The sequence below is a fragment of the Otolemur garnettii genome, unplaced genomic scaffold, assembly GCF_000181295.1.
Source record: "Otolemur garnettii isolate 467f Iridium unplaced genomic scaffold, OtoGar3 scaffold00099, whole genome shotgun sequence".
Lineage (NCBI taxonomy): Eukaryota > Metazoa > Chordata > Mammalia > Primates > Galagidae > Otolemur > Otolemur garnettii.
Genome location: NW_003852494.1, coordinates 7,018,853 through 7,041,232, shown reverse-complemented (window position 1 = coordinate 7,041,232; position 22,380 = coordinate 7,018,853). Strand labels below are relative to the sequence as shown.

Here is a 22,380-nt window from a genome sequence, read left to right as displayed (position 1 = left end):
AGAAATGCCACTTTCTTGTTCCAAACTTTCCTCGAGTTTCTCATTGATGGTTTATTTAAATGTGCATAGCCTATTTCCCAGAGTAACGTTTAGGCTTCTTTCTTAGGTATCCTAGATGTTCTTAGGTATCCTTAGATATTCTAGGTATCCAGAGGCCTGGCTTTGGATGGAGAGGGAGTGTTTCTTGGGATTCTGACAGTGGGTCACAGCATCATCACAGTGCTCACCCTCTAGACCCAACTCTGTCCATTAGAGGCTGGTGTCAACCAGATGCCCAGGTTGTTGTAGCACCTGTTTCCTTCCATTGGTGCCATTAAGAATCTTCTTCCTGGGACCCAGCTGCTAATTCAAATGTTCTAAAGGTCTTCATCAGAGCAGAGCAACAGAACTTCTAGGTCAATCTGCTCTCTCATGAAAATGGAAAGGAATTCTTCCAAGTTCTGGGACTGTAACAACACCTCCAGAGGAGTAGCATCAACCACATCTTCCTCTCACTCCACTTCACCTTCATCCCAAGGCCGATCATCTTCAAGGCCATTTTCCTTTCCCTCTTCATTAGCCTCAGCTTCATCAGCCTCTGCTGATCCTTGTCTTTAAAGCAATTCATTGGGCATTTTAAATTCCAACTCTGTCTTACTGTCTGAGATGACTTCAGGACTTATTACTCTATTCGTTCAAAAAACAATGCTTCCTAGACTGGACGTTTAAGAATGGACTCATGCTGCACACCGCTGTCCTCCTTTGCTGAGAACTGGAGCTTCTTTTTGAGTTCCTCTGAGAATGAGTCTTCCTCCTCCTCCATGAACATTTCCATCACATTCCTCTGACCATTTCTGCTTTCCTTTCCCACTTACTCTGCTGTATCTTTGTTCTTCTTGAATTTTATCTTGAAAGTATCCTTAATGACCTTAAGTGATCTAAACATGCTGGAAGCAGGACTTGAAAAGGATGAACTGGAGAAGATGCCCTTGGAAGAAGAAAGAGTCCCAGATTCCTCCCTGCTGTAGGTGCAGGCCATCTTATTTTGATGCTTCTCCTGGAGCCTCTCACACTTTTTGATCTGTCTCCTGGCATTCTTTTGAGCCTGCTCCTTCAGCCTGGTGGCCTTCTTGGGGTTCATAATATTCTGGATTGTGGCAGCCTTATCCAAGAGAGCAACACATTCATTCTGCCCTCTGTTGGCAGCAGCATCCAGCAGAGACTGTAAGTCATTATCCAGGGCAAAGATGTTGGCACCAAAGTTGACCAAGAGTGAGACACAGTAGTTATGGCATTGAAGGCTGCATAATGTAGTGTATTTCCCCAGATGGCACATCTGTCAGGGTCCCCTCACCTTTGCAGCGGGCCTTCTCTATACATCCCCTTAACAGAAGACCCCAATTTGGACCCAGTCTGGCTCCAGTTGCTCTCAAATTGGCTCATTCTTGATGAAATTGTAAGCTTTCTTTGTATTTTGTTTTACTTTTTAAAAATTTCATAATATTAGGGCATACATATGTTTTGCTTATATATTTGTTTTCTATAGGTTGAATCAAAATTAGGTGTGCCTTCCACCCAGATAGTGTGTACCGTACCCAATAGGGGTGAATTTCTTCACTCCTTCCTCTTTCCTTCCCCTCAGCCTGATTTTCATTAAGACTTACTATCATATGTGCACTTTAGTGTTGATCGGTTAGTTCTAGTTTGGTGTTGAGTGCATGCAGTTGTTTCTCCATTCTTGTGATGTCATACTTAGAAGAAAGGCTTCCAGTTCCACCCGGGTTGTCATTACATTGCCATTTATTCTTTATGGCTGAGTATTACTCCATGATATGAATACACCACATTTATTAATCCATTCATATATTGGTAGGTGATTGGGCTGTTTCCACATCTTTGCAATTGTGAATTGTGCTGCTATAAACATTAGAGTGTATGTGTACTTTTTATAAAATGACCTTAAAAGCTTTCTTAAATATTAATCTAGAAAGTCACCAGAATAGGCAGAGTGGAGCTTCCTACAGGGTGTCTACAAAAACCATTTTCAAAATAGAGGTAAGCAGAACACCTCTAAAGGCTTTGGTGTTGACAAATCTGGGTAGCCATCAGGTCCGAAGTGGTTTGATTAAAGAACCCAAGACAGAGGTAAGAAGGAAAGGGAAGTGCAAGGTAACAGATATCCCTTCATTTTCTCCTCATTAACTACATGTGTGCTTTACAGACTTTAATGTGTTTTCTTTCTACCTTAATGTGCATAGGTTGTGGTGTCTGATGATAAATATTTGAGAAAATACACAGGTTGTGATGTGGGACTGCTGGAGTTTGGTAAATCATTCTCTCCTCCTCCTCCTCCTCCTTCTCTCTCTCTCCTCTTGTTTCTCCTTCTCTCTCTCAATCCCTTCTTATTTCTCTCTTTCTCTCCCCCTCCCTCTTTTCTCCCCCTCTCCCTCTCTCTTTCTCTAAATCTCTTCTTGCTCTTTCTCCTTCTCTCTCTGTCTCATACCTCCTCCCTTTTTCTCCTGGAAAATACACATTTCTTGAAGAAGCAGTCACATCAGTCTTCTATAGAAATAAACAAAGCAACAAACATTATTTCTTGATTCCCTTCTCCCTCAGCTTCAAAGACATTATTTGGCTAAACTCCCAGACAATAATACAGACAGGGAGGCATTTGAGCTTTGTAGTCATTTCTCTGAGGTTGAAAGAATTGGAATATAAAACTAGAATTCAGCTAAGTGCTGCATTATGTTAAATAAGAATTAATAAGACATTTTATTGGACCCTGAGGGGAAATGTGGCAAATGGAATATTTTTAATGGGTTTAATTAGAAGCTGACACGGGGGATACATACAGCAAAGGCATGGGCCAGACAGTATACAGCTGAGGTGATATACAAAGGGTACAACAGAATCACAGAGCATAGCCCCAGCTCTTTCTCTGTGCATGGAAATGGACCCATTGCTTCCTTTCTCCAATACTCAGTCTCCTCACCTGTATAATGGGGAATAGGGATGAAAATATAGTAATCCTCATGAGGTTGTTGACTAGATAAGGTAATGACTAGATACAATAATGACTGTAAATGTCTAAGCATGCTGCCTGGCACAGGGCAGACCTTTGGTAAATTATTGTTATTATTGACAAAGATCACATGGGTAAATATATGCCAACTCTGGGATTTTAACTCGGATTTTCTTTCTCTCAGCTCATACTTTTATTTTTTCTATATGGCTAAAAGATGAGCAAATAAAATCAGCATTCTCTGAGTTTTCCGATCATGCATTTTAAAACTACCTTGTTGGACTGATGGTAAGAATCAAAACATGAATAAATTAAACAGATGATAAGAAAGCACACTGCCACCAACTTCTGCCCTTTTGTAAAGGAGGTGCCTGCATTTCACTCTTTGAAGGGCAGGGTCATTTCAGAGCTGCTAATCATGAGTTTCCAGGCAGTTTTGGTCTGTGTGGGTCCTGTAAGAACTGCTGTTCACAGGTCAGCAAATTCCCTGGGTTTGAGGGACCTCTTCGGGGCTGTATCTCTTTGGGGAGTCCTCAGAAATCATTCAGGCCCAAGCAGATGACAACTCATGTGCAGGGCAGCCAGATACATCTGGGAGAAAGTGACTTCAGCTGTAGTGTGAACAGGTTGCAAATGAATCTGCTCATTATCAAGTATCGATGACTGGAAAAGGGTAAGCGGCACAAGTATGCTCTGGGGAGGGGCATGGCACTTCTGGGAAACTTTCTGAAAAAGAGAAAAGGTGATTCTTTTAAAAATGTTACAAGAGTAACAGAAACATTATAATTCACTTGCTTTGTGTCATGCACAGAGCCCAGGTGACTGATCACTCAGTGGACGGCCCATTGTACATCCCCTACCCTGGTTCTCCCTGGCTGCCTTCTGGATGCTGTGCACAGAATGGGCAGAAGTGGATGTCAGCCTTGGATTTGAGGGGAAGAAATTTGCCTTTCAGGTACACTAAATCCTCTTCTACTTTCCTTCTCATTCCTTCCTTGAACAAAGTTGTAAGAGTTGGAACTGCAGCAGCCATTTTGTGACTATCAGGAAATAGCCCAGAGGAAAACAAATCTCTTGGCCTACATAGTACTGAGCTTCCAAACCAGCATCCAAGTTATCTACTCCTGGAGCACGTGTTATATAGAAAATTATACCTTCCCTTGTTTAAGCTAATGTGGTCAGCTTTTCTCTTAACTGCAGATAAAATATCCCTATCAGATACAAAATTATGTCTTAACTTACACGTAGGATATTAAGTGTAATCTGTTTAAAGATGAGAAGAGCAGATGCTTAGGTCTGAACCTATATAAGACTCTCTTCTCTAAATCATATTGCCATGTTGATTCTCTGAAAAAATGTTAGATTTTCAGCCTTTCAAATCTCAGTTTTGATTGGACATCATTTAAAAATATACAAATAAGAAAATAGAAATTACTCATCACCATTTCTCAGAAATAACCTCTGAAATATTTTTTTGAAATTTTATTTATATTTTCTGTCTACAGTGTATGGCACAGTTTAGTTTGTACTTCACACACACGTGTACATGGAGACACACAAATACTGAATTTCCCTCTCAACTATATTGTGACAAATACAAGTTGACAGTCTTGAGCTTTGTCATAAATTCAACAAATTCTAGCTTTCTTCATGCTAAAGAAATAGGCTATCCTTAAAGCCCCTTCCTTATTTTGCTATTGTTATCGTTATTTTCTGCAGAGTGTTATAGATGTCTTACTGGTGCTTACGCACCAAATTGTTGGCGCTTTTGGACAGCCATGTTCTATCTTTAGGTTCTGCTTTTTTTTTTAATTTTAATTAAGTCATTTGTACATAGATCATGAATACATTTATGCCATTATGGGATTCAATGTGTTGATTATTTGTACAAATTGGAGTGCTTTCATCCTACTAATTAACATAGCCTTCAGGGGCCCCATTGCTGCACCTGATAATGGTGTCTAGAGAACTTCAAATTCCAAGTCAAGGATGCTATCTTATAATGTCAAAGTCACCAGTCTTTGGTGGTTCATAGTAGTATCAGGATTTTCATCTATGGCAGAAAAAATACTCTTTGCCCCAACTTTTCCTTGACTCTATCTCCTGGAGCTCCTAACTGCCTTTCCTATCCCAAATTATTGCAGTCCCTCTTCTGAAGTTGTCAGTGAATTTAATACCATGCAGACTTCAAGTCTCTATCTTTTTCTGGCTAGTCAAGACATCCTCATATCATCCTCATATTAAAAAACCTACTTTCTGAATCAGGTAAGTATATTAATACATACTGAATGTGTTTTCCTAAATTAATTTCTCTATTAGCTGGTTGCTTCCGTGGGAATGAAGAAACTTCTAAAAGAAATGGATTTGTTTTGGTGTGGTAAGCAATAGAAAGTTCTGGATAGTCTCTATGAATTTCTTTGGAAGGCATAATTATCATTTTGCCTTGCTGATGTCCTTTTTCCTTTGGTTATGATGAAAGTGAGTTGTATTTCTAAGCAGCACTTTATGATGGAAAGGACAGGTGACTTTAATCTATATAAATGACTGTCAAAGTGTTTGCATATGTAGTAAGGAGGACCTATCTCATGTGGATCCACTTTAGACTAGATCCAACAGCATGACAGTTGAGAGTCCCATCTAGCAAGAAGATAGTTGAAATTACACAGCAAGGACCAACATCTCAACGTTCCAAGAGTGAGCCCAGGGACTCTGTGTGGATGTGTCCCTTTATACTCGGAAAACCGAAGAAAATCCCATTCGTGCTGGTGATGAATTCAGTCACTTACAAAAGCAGAGGGGACAGTTTGAAAAGAACAAGATGTCTTTCATGAATTAACAGCTGGGAAAACACTTTGTAGCAGCTGTTAATATAAATAATTCACTGTTAATTGATTCCAGGGTTACTCCTAAAACTGGCATGCCAAGATGCAGGACCGGAAGATGCATGGTGGAAAGTGATAATGAGATGGATATTTATTCCCGTTCACCCTCTCAGGTTGTAAGGAAGAGGTGACCCATTTGGTTCATCTGTGAGTTAATTATAGATAGAAGTTTAAAGCATCAGTTTCTACTATACCCTTCTGTTTCCAGATGAAGATGAAGACGCTACAGTTTGTACTTTAACAATGACTTATTTCCTGTATATTCTGTTTCTACTGAAAGTTTCTGAGTCAACATCCACTTGATGAAGACCACCCAGCCTGAGATGTGTAATGCTACTTGAATGTTCAGGGGCTATTAGGGGATTAGGAGCAAAAATGAAGGACTAAATAATCATCTAACCTCTGGATTTAAACCCGTATAGGGGACTCCCCTGTGGACACACATCATTATCTCAAAATCAGTTATTACAGTTGAGTGTATAATTGATTTGTTAATTGTAACCATTAAAATATAACAAGTTTTGTATGCCTGCTTCACTTTTCAATGTAGAAATAGGAGTTGAGTAAGTATGAACATAGATTTTTCTGAATCACTGCAAAACCTGTGTTCTCTGGGGCTCGTTGCCCCAGTCCATCCCTCTCTTCCACAGTAGATTTTCCGTCCTTAGTATACAGACTTTTGTTGACATTATTCTCCATCAAACTTACCCCAAGGCTAAGGAATTAGTTACTTATATTGACAAATTTCTTGCTTAATGCCTTTTTTGTTTCCTGCTTGTAAGCTTAATGAGGGCAGGATGAGAATTTTTTTTTTTTTTTTGCAGTTTTTGGCTGGGGCCAGGTTTGAACCCATTGCCTCTAGTATATGGGACCGGCACCCTACTCCTTGGAGCCACAGGAGCTGCTCAGAATGAGAATTCTTTTAATAGTGCACTGTGAAGAAAGGAAAAGTAACACTTGATATCTTAAGTATGCCTGGGAGTTCTCCCTATTAAATATGGATATTTTCAAAGACATCAGAGAAGCCCACTTTGTGGCCATGTGGGATTAAGATGATAATGAGACTACTCTCCAGTGGTGTTAGAACACAGACAAAACACAAGCATTTGCCAAGCCACTAAATTCCAACCATTTCCCTTGCTCTCAGCTAATGTCAGTGACCATGGCATTTGTTTTTACCAATTATACTTACTCTAGTCTGTCCTCCTCCCAGATAAGACTGATGAAGGTGTCTAATCATTGAATCACTCCCACCTCCTGATAATCTCCTGTAGAGAAAATCCACCTTCACTGAACACTCAGAGATCACCCAGTACCAACCCAAATCCTGTAAGAGGCTCCATAGTTCCCCCACAATGTGCAAAGAGGAATGAATGAAACTTGCTCAATGTCAGGTGTTTTCTTTTTTTCTTTTTTTTATTCTTTGACATGAAATTTTTATTTTTTTTTTCCAGCTTGACTATGAGGAATTAGTCAGGCTGGAAAAATAATTAATAAATAAGTAAATTTATTTATTTATTTTTTGCTTGTTTTATATTTTATTTATTTAGATATTATTTGGGATTCAGTAAGGGCACAAAGAATTAGGTTGCACTGATTGCATTTGTTAGATAAAGTCCATTTTATAATTGTGTCCCACCCAGAGGTATACACGGTGACTCCCCATATCCCTCCCTCTTTCCTCTTCTCTTCACACTTGCTTATTCTCCTAACCTCCCCACCTCCCTTGTATTAGTTCATCTTTAACTTTCATATTAGAATTCAGTACAGTGGATTGTTGCTTCTGCATTCTTGTTATGCTTTACTAAGAAGACTGTGTTCCACCTCCAGGCAGGTTAATACAAAAGATGTAAAGTCTCTATATTTTTAATGGCTGAATAGTATTCCTTGGCGCATCTATCTATCTATCTATCTATCTCACAGCTTATTAATCCATTCCTGAGTTGGTGGGCATTTAGGCGGTTTCCATATTTTGGCGATTGCAAATTGAGCTGTAATAAACAATCTAGTGCAAATGTCCTTATGATAAAATGATTTTTCTTCTTCTGGGTAGATGCCCAGTAATCGGATTACAGGATCATATGAGAGGTCTAATTTGAGTTCTTTGGGGATTCTCCATACTTCCTTCCAAAAAAGTTGTATTAATTTGCTATCCCACCAGCACTGTAAAAGTGTTTCCTTCTCTCCATATTCACATCAACATCTGCAGCTTTGAGACTTTGTGATATGGGCCATTCTCACTGGGGTTAGGTGATATCTCAGGGTAGTTTTGTTTTGCATTTCTCTGATGATTAGGGATTATGAGCATTTTTTCATATATTTGTTAGCCATTCGTTTGTCTCCTTTAGAGAAAGTTCTATTCAGATCTCTTGTCCAGTGATATATGGGATTATTGGGTCTGTTTTTGTTGATCAATTTGTGTTCTCTGTAGATCCTAATTATCAAGCTTTTGTCCAATTCATAATATGCAAATGTCTTTTCCCACTTTGAAGGTTGTCTGTTTGGTTTGGTTGTTGTTTCTTTAGCTGTAAAAAAGCTTTTCAGTTTAATTAAGTCCCGTTTGTTTATTTTTATTGTTGTTGCAATTGCCACAGAAGTCTTCTTCATAAAATATTTCCCCAGGCCGATATCTTCAAGTGTTTTCTCCACACTTCTTTGAGTATTTTTATTGTTTCATGCCTTAGATTTAAATCTTTTATCCATCTTAAATCAATTTCTATAAATGGTGAGATGTGCAGGTCCGGTTTCAGTCTTTTACATGTGATTACCCAGTTCTTCCAACACCATTGATTGAATAGGGATTCTTTTTCCTAGTATATGTTCTTATTTGTTTTATCTAAAATCAGGCAGCTGTAAAATGTTAGTATCATCTCATGGTTTTCTATTCAGTTTCAGATGTCTATGTCTCTATTTTTGTGCCAATACCATGCTGTTTTGATCACAATGGCCTGGTGGTATAGCTGAAAGTCTGGCAGGGTAATACCCCTGGCTTTGTTTTTATTCCTAAGAATTTCCTTGACTGTACAAGAGTCTTTCTGGTTCCATACAAAACAAAGATTTATTTCTTTTGAAATTTTGAAAGTATGATGATATTATTTTAATGGGTATTTCATTGAATGTGTAGATTGTTGTGGGAAGTACAGACATTTTGACAATGTTGATTCTTCCCACCCATGGGCATGGTATGTTTTTCCATTTATTAATATCTTCCACTATTTCTTTTCCTAGCATTTTATAATTTTCTTTGTAGAGGTCTTTCACCTCTTTTGTTATGTATATTCCTAGGTGTTTCTTTCTTTTCTTTTTTCTTTTTGAAGTTATTGTGAATGAAATTATGTCCTTGATTAGCTACTCATGTTGGCCTTGATTAGCTACTCATGTTGGCTGTTATTGGCATGTAGAAAGGCTACTGCTTTGTGGACACTGATTTTATATCCTGAGACATTGCTATATTTTTGATCACTTCCAGGAGTCTTATGGTTGAGGCTTTTTGATTATCTAAGTATAAAATCATATTATTTGCAAAGAGCAAAACTTTGACCTGCTCTGCCACCATTTGGATGTGCTTTATTTCCTTCTCTTGCCTGATTATGTTGGCTAGAACTTCTAGCACTATGCTGAGTGGTAGTGGTGATAGAGGACAACCTTGACTGGATCCAGTTCTAAGTGGAAAAGCTTTCAGTTTTACTCCACTCAGTGTAGCATTAGTTATAGGTTTGTTGTAGACAGAGTCAATCAGATTAAGAAATGTGACACTTATGCCTATATTCTTAAGTGTTCTAACTAGAAAAGGATGCTGAATTTTATCGAATGCTTTTTCTGCATCTATTGAGGGTATTATATGGTCTTTGTTTTTGTTTCTGTTGATATGGTAAATTACATTTATTTATAAAATGTCACAATAAAGCCAATGATTGACCTTTGAAGCTAGTAGAAATTTTAAATATGTTGTTAAAAATCTGTGGACAGTTAAAAGAAATTACCAGAGAGAAGCTTATGAGCTCACCAAATGAGTATTTCAGTGTAGATTTTGTCTGTATCAACTGAACTTAAGGGAATAAGTGACAGTTGAAGCTTGAATGGAAGAGCCTGCCGTTGTTACTCTGCATCAGGTTGTTGCTGTTTACATTCCTTTGTCGACCTTATTCTCCATTAGCTTTTTAGCTGGCGTATATTGAACATTTCTGTTTCATGATTCACAGAATCAGAGGCCATGGATACTGACCACTGACTTAACTATTTTCTTCTATCTTTTTCCATGACTTTATATACTGCCTCATCTTGATTTATAAATAAAACCTGGAAAAGCTACAAAAATAAGTGTTTTGTGGTTTATCTAGAAATAATATGGAAAATACTGCTGTTATTTTTGGTGAAGGAATTCTTAATCAAACTGATTAACATAACCATCACCTCACTTCTCATTTTTTGTGGTAAGGCATGCTGCTGTGGTGCAGCTGATCTGAAAATGCTGAATCGTTGTCACCATGCACTGCTTCCTGTATTTATCTTGCCTTCTTACCTCTGAGACTAACAAAAGAAACCTCTTGTTTAATGTGTTCCACCCACACTAGTCTTCCTATGACCTTCAAAAGTGCTGGATCATTTCTGCTTTGAAAATTCCTTAGATCCATGTGGAAAAATTTTAAGGTGATATAGAAATTTGCAGAACATTGACTGAATACCAACTCCTCACTGTGTACTCCTGTGTGCCAGGTAAAGTGTGTTTGGATGTGAGGACATCAATACATTTAACTTAGATGCTCAGCTAGTCCCAGTTTGTTCCTGACTATGTTGGTTTAAGCATTGAAAGTCCCAAGTCCCCAAAGCCCACTCAGTTTGAGGACCCTGGGATAGGTAGTCACCCTACATTTATTGCCTACAACAGACAACAACCTTACCAGGTGGGAGCCAGGACTACCCACTTTATAGATGAGGACTACAATGGGTTAAAGAAGTTACATTTTTTACTGAAATGCCCCATTCCCTCTCTCTCCTTAGGGTTAGAGAGCAATGACAGAGCCTTGTTTTAAAGTCTTTACCCTACATAATCACACACAGGCAAGGGCTCTCGATCCGTTTTTCTGGAATCAGCCTCAACATGGGTGCTTTTTAAAAGAGGTGCCAGGCATCTCTAACATGCAAACACTTGTGGGGCATTGTTGTAGAGTTAAAAACCCAGACTGGAGTTAATCTCCCTCTGTTTATATCCTGGATAAGTCCCTTACTGGCTGTGACACATTGGTCAAATTATTTAACAGGTCTGTGCCTCAGTTTTCTTGTCTGTGAAAGAGGGATCACCATAGCACCTACCTCATAGGGTTGTCCAGAGAAGTAAATACCTTAGCAATGGGGGAGCCCTTGGGGAAGGCCATGGCAAAGAATAAGCACGGCACAAGGGTGGCTGTTACACGATAATAATCTTCAAGTGAAAATGAAAAGTAATGTGATAGAGAGATTCAAATCATCTAGGACCTGTATTATTTATTTTCAAACAAAATATTATTAAAGTTTAAAAGATTGCCGTTGACTGAAATAGCATTTTCTCCCTTGGCACTTTGGACAGGATGTACAGGCTGACGGGTAGAAATTGAAGTTGGCTGCCTGGGCTGCCGGTCTCATTCATTTTAATAAAGACACAACTAACATCTCATCCAAAATGTGAAACACAGCTTTTAATTTAGTTCCCCAGGTTCCTGCAGGACCAAGTTGACACACTGGAAAATGTATCAATTAGGTTTGTTTCCCAGGGTCCAGCGTAGACGGTGTCCAGGCTTTCAAGGTGACCCCGAGGGCCATGGTGCTTAATGAGGGGAGCAGGGTGTGGGGCAGGTATTGCTTTGTTTCTAACTACATGTTCTTGTTCAGAGGGGCAAGTGAGCTCAGAAAGGCATTGGACAAGATGGGGGGTGGCCTTAGGTTTTGGAGAAGGCTAGTATTCTCCCAAAGTTGTAAGGTGCACTGCATGGCCAGCTCAAGCGGAAGTGCCACTCTGCCTCTGTGGCTTGATACGACCATGGTGGAGGTGGAGGCTGGCACGTCTTCCTGTGGTCCTGCTCACGTGTTGCATAGCAGTATAATTGCTGGCATTCACCTGGTGTTTCAGGGTGATCCCGTGTAATTTCTTTAGCAGTGTTAATTTATATTTTTGTTTTTCATCAAGTTTAGCTGAGCACCGTTTCCCATTAAGCCTATTTTTAAAAAGGCATAGGCACATTATATTGAGAAAACACTGAATTGACTGTAATTTTCATTTTAAGAGAGACAAACTCAGCTATGAAAAGTTTTGCTTATTACTGTTGTTGTTTTGTATTTTTAGCTTTTTATCCTTTCCTGTTTTATCCCCAGGTGAGTTTTCTCTCTGCCAGAGGTAAGTAGTTTGCACACAGTGGGAGGCTGAGGAATAGAAAAGATTCCAAATTCCAGCATTTCTGGAAACACTTTTGAGATATTTTAGGATGAGATAGAAACACGAGGCAAAAAGCCTTTTGGTCTCATTCCTCTCTGGTAAGTTTCATAAAAATAATCTCCAAGTTCTGGTGGTAACTTAGAAACAAAAGCAAAAACACACCTGGGAGTCCACGCCCAGGCAGGTGGAACGTGGTGTAACCATGCTCCAGCGGAAGCATCACCTCACAGCGCCATGTGGGGAGCTCCTTTGCCAGGGACACCTTTTCCCACCCAGCTTTCATGCCCACGCCTCTCCTTCTACCCTTCCTCTGAAGGCAGAGGGCAGTGACTTGGGGCTTTTCCGGGGGCAGAAAATAATCATTATTTCCACGGTGAAATAGCTACAATATTCTTCTACACCTGCACATTGTGAGTGGACCATTAGTGAGATGGGAATCAGGCTGACATTACTGACACTGCACATCCCTGGTGCCCACCTGCCTGCCCCTGTCACATCTCAACATGAGCCAAACCTGGACCCTGCCACATGACCTGTGACAGAGCCCCTTCCACACTGCAAGCTAGCGCCACCACCACCTCACTCCAGTTCAGCATGTTGTATAAAGAGGCGTTCTGGAAGATGTGACTGTAGTCAAGTAATTGGACTCCTCAAAAATAAACAGGTTTTGTTTTACGGTGTTTCAAGGAGACATCCATACATCAATATATTACTTAGATTACTTCATATGTACTTCAATTATATTAAATGCTTTGTGAGTCTCTAAGAGGAAGAGGTGAAGCACAATGTTTTTCAAAGTTATCACCTCCCTGCACACTTTCTCATGGAGCTGGACCTGTGCTCTGGGGAACACCGGTACTCAGTGTAACAAACCATGGCAGCATCCGCTAAACTGCCCCTGTGTTCCAGGCACTCGTCTCCAGGCTGGGGATTTAGTCAGCGGCAAGCAAATCAAATAAAGACTCTATTCCCCATGCGTTTACATTCTAAAGGGGAAAATAAAACAAACAAACAAAAAGTCTACTTTATGCATCAGAAAGAGAAAAGTGATTACAAGAAAATTAAACCCAGATAAGGACAGAGAATAATTAAAGTGTAAGTGGAATATTTTATATTTGTATATTTTAAAACATTTTATTCTAGAAATATTAAAACTCAAGGTAAGAGTATATTCAAGTCTGGGTTTTTAGTATTAAGAAGAAAAAAAGTTAGTGAGTTTTCCCATAAAAGTCCATTCCCTGCAGCCCCAGTGCTAACTCAGCCGCCTCTGCCATGGGGACACATCTCCTAAGTTAAAGGAATTTCATTTTTATATCTTAAAAACCAGTTGTTCGCAGTTTTGTGTATACATGCATGCCTCTGGGTGTCTGGTGTTTTTTTGTTTGTTTTGTTTTGTTTTCTGAAGTTGGATTGGGTGTCAGAATCCTGGTTCGCTTCCCGGATTTGGCCATTTTTCTTCATTTTCCTGGAAGCAAGCACGGTGCTGGCACTTTGCTGCAGTGAAGGCTATTGCCTCATGCGTCAGTATCGCAGACAGGATTGAAATGGATTTGGAAGAGCACGGATATTTAGGAGGACCAGGGGATAAACACTGATATTTCCCAGTTAAGGTCGTCAGTCTTGTTCAAAAGTACCTCATAATGTTACCTTTCAATGTTATACTCAGCTCCTTGTTTTCATAACTTTTTATTTGTTTTTTTCTTTCTTTTTTTCTCTATTTTTTCCTGAAGATGAACAAATAACATTCAGTTCTGCGACTCACGGTGCAGATGGCTTTGGCTTCGGGCTTCCGGGGACCCTTTCTGCCCATGCTGAGAGTGTGGGGCTGCTGGGCGGCCACACGGCTGTGTCAGTGTGGTCTTTCCGACCTTGCAGCAACATTGAATCCAGCAGACGGTTTCTCCTTATGCCACCCTCCCTCAGTCGCTCTGTCAGTCAACTCACTGACCACTGACCTCCGTCCTCTGTGCTGGTTCGTGCTCATCCACCCCATTCATTCTTTTACCTCTCAAGGTCCCCCAGATCTGCCTCCGTGTGCCCTGTTTCTGCTTACACACATACCCTGGCTGGCACCTTCCCATCTCGAGGCTTCAAATAACATATTTTGGCTGGTATGGATGCATCTGTCATAGAGAGAGAGTCTCACTACACTCCCCAGGCTAATCTCAAACTCCCGGCCTTGAGGATCTTCCCACTTTGGCTTCTCAAAGTGCTGTTCCCAGTGGCTTTGGAAATCGAAAATAAAACACTTTTGATCCTCTCGCCATGTTGAGTTGTTCCCAAGCTGATGTATTGACATAAAGACTTAGGGATGCTGAAGGAGGGAAGAGTCACAGCATGAGGAGAGCTTAGGAAAAAACAAGATCTGGGGAAACAATGTCTGGGGCTGGGTAAATACAAGTGGAGCACACACCTGTTCTCTCCTCCCTCTCAGCACAGGCAGAAGCGCCAGCAGTTTGATCTCACGTTGTTGTTCTCTCCTAAATAGAAATCCACCCCCAAACACTAAGTAATCATCAGAAATGTGTTCTCCTTTCTAGAGGGTACTTTAAAATATAGTAAGCATTAATGGCTTCAAAATGTGATATTGGATAGGATTTTTGTTTTTGCCTTTGGATTCCATGAATTCATTAATCCCTTCCCTAAATGTTTATGTAACGTTCAGTTTGTGCCAGGCACTCTGGGAATCTGGAATATGTGGGCACATCTGTGAAAACACACATGCACACACAGTTATGTACATCGCCTGCATTCTAACAGATCAGAAAAGATTGCCCACAGCTTTCTAGACAGGGCAGAGTAGGTATGTGTTTTGGGGGGGCTATAAACTGGAGCAATCACTGAAGATATCCTAGTAAATATACTCCCAGGACTAAAGATTTGGAGCAGATTGTTTAGCAGAGCTCACCCTGGCCTGAGCCACCGGGAAATAGCTACGGTATTCTTCTACACCTTGGTAGTAGTACTAAGTAGTACTACATTCATAGTAGTCCTTCATATCTTTGGAACCTTATTACACCCACATGAAGATATGTTTATGTGTTTTTTTTTTTTTTAATTTTTGAACAGCATTCGACTCTATTGCCCTGGGGAGAGCACCATGTTGTCATCATAGCTCACAGCCACCTCAAACTCTTTGGTGTGAGCAGTTGTCTTGCCTCAGCCTTCCTAGTAGCTGGGACTGTAGGTGACACCAGGACGCACAGTTAATTTTTCTATTTTTAGTGTAGACAGTTTCTCGCTTTTGCTCAGCCTGCTCTTGAACTCCTGAGCTCAAACAATCCACCCTCCTCAGCCTCTCAGAGTGCTAGGATAATAGGCATGAGCCACCACGCCCAGCCTTGAGTTTTGTGAATTTTAGCTTTCTAACTTTAATTAAATACTTACATAAGGTGATTCTTTAATTTCTACTCTCCCTTTTCAGGTGGTTAACTGGGAATCAGAGAAGTTAAGTGATTGCTTGATGTCACCAAGCAGGATACTTGCCAGCATGAAGAGGATTGTAACACCTGTTCTCTTTGTGTGTGTGTGTGTTGAAGAAAATATCAAATATTTCTCTTCCATCCTGTATGTTCAGTAGCACCACCCAGATTGGGGATGTAAGAGAAAGAAGGAAGGCTCCACGGGGCTTGGGTTCTAATCTCCCCTCTTAGACTTACTCAGTGACTCTAAGGCAATCTTTAAATTATTTCGGTCTCCATCAGCCTTCACTGTAAAATGGGAATAATGGTAATGAGATTTTTGATAATGGTAATGAGGGTCTATTAACATAGCATGTTGTATGAACTATGTACTCAGTCCCTGCTAAAATCATATATACCCTTGGAATTACTGATGTCTTACCCATATCAGGGAAAGAAAGTATAAAAACACAGTCAAGTAAAGATACATCCTCAAAATAGATCCCATCACTAGAGAAAGATTTATCAAACATATCTCAATGGTACTCCAATTTTCAGGCTATTGGTCACTTCCACCCTAGAAAAGTCCCATGAAATATTCATTCAGCTGCCCTAGCTTGATATATCGGCTGACGGGACAGATGTCAACACTGATGTAAGACATTAATGAAGTGCTATTTGCTTTTATTAAATTTCACAAGCAAATTGTTCATTTATTCTATGAAAAAGGGTATGTAGCAACTATAGAGCAAGTGCAGCCAATTAATTTAGATTTTATTCAAAAATGCTCAGACAGTGATTGACATCCAAACATGCTTTATCTATTAACTATCTGGGCTCAGGATCGACATTTTGCCAGCAGGAAATATTTCATTTTTTAGCAGAAAGCAAAGGGAATGATGCTGAATAATGAATTGCAGACAAACGTGCCTGCAGATTGGTGTTGTTTAATATTTTACAATAAATGTTCTGGAGGAGAGATTTTTTTCAACAGAATCATTAAGTCTGCAGATGATGCTCAGTTCTTCTGAGTTGAAATTATCCAGAGAAACTGATGAGCTAAAGATGCTCTTGTGATGTGCACAGGAAGAAAAATGGAAGGTAAATTTCACTGTTAAGTGTATATCCCTGAAAGTTAAAGAAGAAAGGATTCAGAAAGCTTCAGAAAGAGGTTTAAGTACTGTTGGGACATCATGCAAAATGGCAAGAAAATGGTCGGGGAAAACAGAACCTGAAAACACGTTTTTATGTCAGGATGAAAAATGCTCGGGGTAACTTATGTTATCAGAGAAGATATCGTTATACCTAATAAAAATTCCTTAAAGGTTATTGGTTTGTTTGCGTCAAACAAATTTCAAATATGCAAAATACAAAAAGGGAAAATTAGAGTCCATAGTTTCTAATTAGATCTACTATTGTATATCTATAAAATTCCTCATATGTGGAATCAGCCAGCTTAGTCATTCCACAATATACAGAGGGTGTCAAAAAATGTATACACATTTTAAGAAAGGAAAAAACTGCATTAAAATTGTAGCACTCAATATATACTGATAGTGTCTTGTTATCTTAAATATTGTATCTTGTATGTCTTGTAATTGCCAAAGTTGAATGTGACTTGAGGATAGTAATTTTAATGCAGTTTTTTTTTCTTTCTTAAAATGTGTTACGTGTTTTTTGCCACCCTCTGCGAGTATACTTCAAAACATCATGTTTTGTAGCCAATACACACAATTTTATCTGTCAAAGTAAAACATAAAATTAAATTAAAGGAAAAAAACAAAACTTCTGAGGTTCTTTCTGCCCACTAGCTTAAAAACATCAACCAGAAACCAATAGAATAAATAATTGACAACAGACATGGCAATACTTGAGATGGAAACCTCTTGAGGAGGCTAGGCCAGCCTGACAATGAAGACCAGAAGCCCCAGCCAATTTTCAGTGGACCAGAGGCACAATGAGGGGGATATCACTTGACATCACTAAGATCAGAGGACTATTGGTTATGGCAGCTTTGCTTACCCTATTCTGACTGCAGGATGATTTTGGCAATTTTACATAACAATAGAATTGAGAAGAGCGGTAGTTGGGGATGGGAGGTGCCTGGTCCCTCTGTCTGTCTCTGTATCTTTATTGCAGAAGATAAAGAATTTCCCACATGCTAGGAAGAGGTCCCCTCACATCTCACTGGCTGCCATTAGGTTATGAGCCTTAACTGTGGGGGAAGCTGGGAAGGCGTGTGTGCCATGTCTGGTCTATAGTGGGAGAAAGGCTCTTCCGGAAGGGTGAAGCAGATATAGCAGCTGAGGGTGCAGCCAAGAGGACCAGCTCCAGCACTGTGTGTGTGCCACAGGGTGGGAATGGGGCGTGGTAGTTAAAAGCTTGGGCTTTGGGCAATATCTTAGTTCTGGCTGTTACAAGTTACCACAGACTGGTGGCTTATAAACAATGGAAATGTCTATTTCACAGTTCTGGTGGCTGGAAGTTTGAGCTCAAGGTGCCGGATGGTCAGGTTCTGGGAAGAGCCCTCTTAGGGCTACAGATGGCCGTGTTCTGTCTCCTCACACAGCGACAGGATCTGGAGAGGTCTCCAGAGTCTTATTTATAAATAGGGCAATAATCCCACGAGGATGCCAGCCTCATCACCTAATCACCTCCCAAAGGCCGTACTTGTGACATCAACACTGGGGGTAGGATTTTATCCTGTGTGTTTTGAGGAGACACATTCAGTCTACAACACAGTCACGTCCAAGTTTGAATTCTGGTTTCCAAGTTCAATAGTGCTTATAACCCCAAGAAAATTACTCCCAGTCTCAGTCTTTTCATCTGCCAAATGAGGACATGATTAGAATGCATCTCATTGAGTTTGCTGCAAGAGTTAAGGGAATTCCCAAAACAAGTTGCATGGCCTCAGTGCCCATTGGTTGGCATTATAGGCAGAAACAGAAAGAAACTCTGAGCACCTCCTGTGTTGCAGGCATGGAACAAGGCATTTCTCATGTGATATTACTTTTTCATCATCATAATCACCATTTGAGAAGTAACGTGACCCACCTGTGTCATGTATCTGGGGAATCATGGTCAGCAGGCTCAGGGTTAGCCCCCAAAAAGATGGAGGAAAGTTCAGCTGGTACCTAGGAAAATCATTACGCAAATGTTTATAAGGCAGGTTAGGTAATTGAGCTTAAAAGTGTAAATAATAGGAAAAGATCCATGTTGAATAAACACAAATTCTTACTGAAATGAATGAGGCGGTTGTTTTGTTTTATATGACAAAAAAAATCAGCATCTATAGGTTAAAATCTGTATCATCAGATATTCCCCTACAATGAATTTTATTGATTAAAAAACATTCATATAATTCCAAATGTAGCTGAATTAACAGGCAGAGCCTGAAAAAACACATTTCATTTTAAAATCCTTTAATCAAGCTAATCGGGTCATTACAATTAATATTTTAATTTTCAAAACTGAATTTAAACCACATTATCTCCACTTAAGTGGGCATAATAATAGAATCAAGCTAATAGAGCTATTTTGAGAATTAAATGAGCAGTTATACAATTGCCTATGGTTTAAGTGCCATATGAGTGCAGGCTATCATTACTATTATTAACTGCTTTTTCTGTTGTAAAGCTCAGAATCATGAGGTTAAAAATGGCTGGATTATTTTCAAGAGAACATAGAAACAAATGGCTTAATGTAAGTGTTGGCATTAACACTTAGGAGCTGGCATCCGTGAAAATGTGTTTCCTTTATTTCCAATCTGTGAGGAGTACACTCACTGCAAGGTTGACATCAAAGTCATATATAAAAAAGAACAGACCAGAAGATTTACCCTGTTGCTTGTTGGCCTAAAAATACCACAGTGATATATGTTTCCTGATGGCATTTCCCTCAAGGGAATCATTGTCAACAGGAAAAATTAAAGAAAAGGAGAGAGAAATCAAATGCTAATTACAAATTACAATACTAATTCCACTACCAGGTAAGACTTTAGTTAGATTTGAATGTGCACAGGTATATAGGAGAGGATTTTATTTTTACTTTAAAACATAAAGTAAATGAGTTTTTTTTAAAGTTATGCAAGTGGTATTGAGATGGTGTCACTGTGTTATCTTGCATCCAATTTTTAAGCTACTTTACTGAGATACAATTCACACAGCACACAGTTCACCTAGTGAAAGTGCAAAATCTACTTTTTTTTTTAAGTAAATTTAACAAAGTTGTACCAGGATCTGATTTTAGAACATTTTCATTGCCTCCAAAAGAAACCCCGTTCCCGTTAGTATTCATTGCACATCCCCAGGACCCCACTTCCTGGCAATCATTAATGTGCTTTCTGCTTCTGTGGATTTGCCTGTTCTGGACTTTTCTCATAAAGGATCCACACAGTGTGTGGCTTTTCGTATCTGGTTCCTTCCTCTTGGCACAATATTTTCAAGTTTCATTTACATTGTAGTATCCATCAGTACTTAATATCCTTTCAGTGCCAAACACGATTCCACTGTATGAATTTATAACTTTTCATTATCCATTCATCAGTTAATGGACATTTAGGGTTTGTTTGTTTCTTTTTTTCGCTTTTTGACTGTTATAAATAATGCTGCTATGAAATCTATGTACAATTTTTGTCCAGTTGCCTATTTTCATTTATCTTGACATTCAATGTTTAAGCAACCGTTCTGTCCTTTTATGATTGAAACAAATATCTCTACTGAGATTAAGTTTGACTACTTATAAGTTTAAGTCTTTTAATACCTTTAATTGACCGCTAACAATGCAATGCTACTGGTGGCAATAAGTAGATGAATTGTTCTCAAAATTGCATCAATGGAGTAAATTTCATTTTTATTTCCAAGGCACTATTTAATGTCAAAAGCAGGAGATATTGTTAGACATAATTGAAATCTCTGCCCATTTGTGTCCTGGAATAATGAAAATCCTCTCATGTGTCTAGACCGGGTAATATTTAATTTAAAATATTGTGATGATTCATTCATTTGGTTTTGAGCCTCCTAATTATCCTCCAAAGCTGCCACAAAAGGGCGAATTTTCTCTGAAGATGAAGCCTCAGACTAAGTGAAAATAAGTAATTGAAATGCAAAATATGGGCCTTTGGTTCTCTGAAATGTGAGATGAGACCTTTCAGATGCCACCCCCTCTTCAAGCCTTGTTCCCAGCAGACACCCCATCTGCTGAGGTGCTGCCCCATGAAGGGAGCCCCAGGAACTGGACAGCAATGGAGGGTTGGTCGGGAAAAAGACAGATTTGAATCTGTTCATAGAATAAGACCCCAATACACGGCCTGCCATCTTGAAATGTAAATAAGGAGAGGGAATAGAGGGGACCCTGAGGCCATTCTACCTTTTCATCCTGTGATCCATGAAGTCGTCACCAGGAACCTGTCTGTGACGGGAGTCCCCTTTTCCCTTGCAGGACCACCCAGGTGGGCAGTGTCTTCAACAGCCAGACGCAGGTGGCTCGTGCTGCTTTATGGAGGGAGACTCCGTCAAGCTGGTGAGTAAATGAGATTTAAAAACGCTGTTCCAAACACTTCCAAGCTCTGCACACCTTCTGGGAACATTTGGGAGGCAGCCTTCTAGTGTGAGTAGTAAGAGGCTACCCAGTGTTTTTTTATGTATTTACCGAAGAAGGTCTGCAGGGAATGTTCTAGCAGAAACATGTAAAGCATCTGTGCTCTTTGTGCGTTGTTGCTTCCACTAATGGGTGACACATACACTTAAAATAGTTTCTGAAACACCTGTCACATTCGTCATTGAGCAGTCTATATTTTCTTTAATGAGTTTGCCATTCCTGTAGTGAGTTGATAGCCATTTATAAAACAGAAATAAAACAAAATGTACAAAAGAAAAATCCACAAGACTTCTAAAGAGACATTTTCTTATTTGGAGGTCTTAAATAGAAATCCTCGAGGCGTACTTACTTGTGTTGCTAAAAGCATCTGAGTTTGTATCTAGGTCTAGTCCCTACCATGTTAGTCCCTTTCACTTATTTAATATTAAGTCTGAGCATTTGTAATTAATTGAAACATGAGAATGTATGGGAGTCATTTGCTAGTCACTCAATAAAGCACGAAACAGTAGAAGCATGAAGTACAGTGCTGTCACCAGATGGCCTTGCTCCCAAAGAATGCTTCAGCCTAGCCCTAATATTAACCTTTGTGAGATCAGGGACTGGTCCTATTGGGTGTAGACTGCATCCCAGAGTGCTGGTCAGTATACAATAGACATGCAACACATAGCTTTTGAATTAATTGGAAGATTATAGTCTTGTTCTTCATCAATCCACTTAATTTTCAAAATCATTGACTCTGAGGGTTTTGTGTCTTTCTTGATGCAAATAAAGATAATTTCTTTCCAGTAAACACATAGTACGGCTGTGGCTTGCACATTTGGGTCTGGATTGCTATATTGAGACCTGAGTGTTGATTTACTCATTTTTCTAACTAATGAGACAATCGCAGCTACCTTCTTTCTTTCTTTTTTTTTTTTTTTTATTAAATCATACCTGTGTACATTAATGCAATCACAGGGTACAGTGTGGTGTTTTCATATACAATTTGAAATACTCTCATCAAACTGGTTAACGTAGCCTTCATATCATTTTCTTAGTTATTGGGTTAAGACATTCATACTCTGCTTTTAGAAAGATTCACTTGTACCC

At 39.4% G+C, this 22,380-nt stretch overlaps 1 pseudogene; it reads right to left on the bottom strand.

Moving 5' to 3' along the window:
- Window positions 1-249: 249 nt before the first annotated feature.
- LOC100958203 overlaps window positions 250-22,380 on the bottom strand; it is a 37,480-nt pseudogene continuing 15,349 nt past the window's right edge.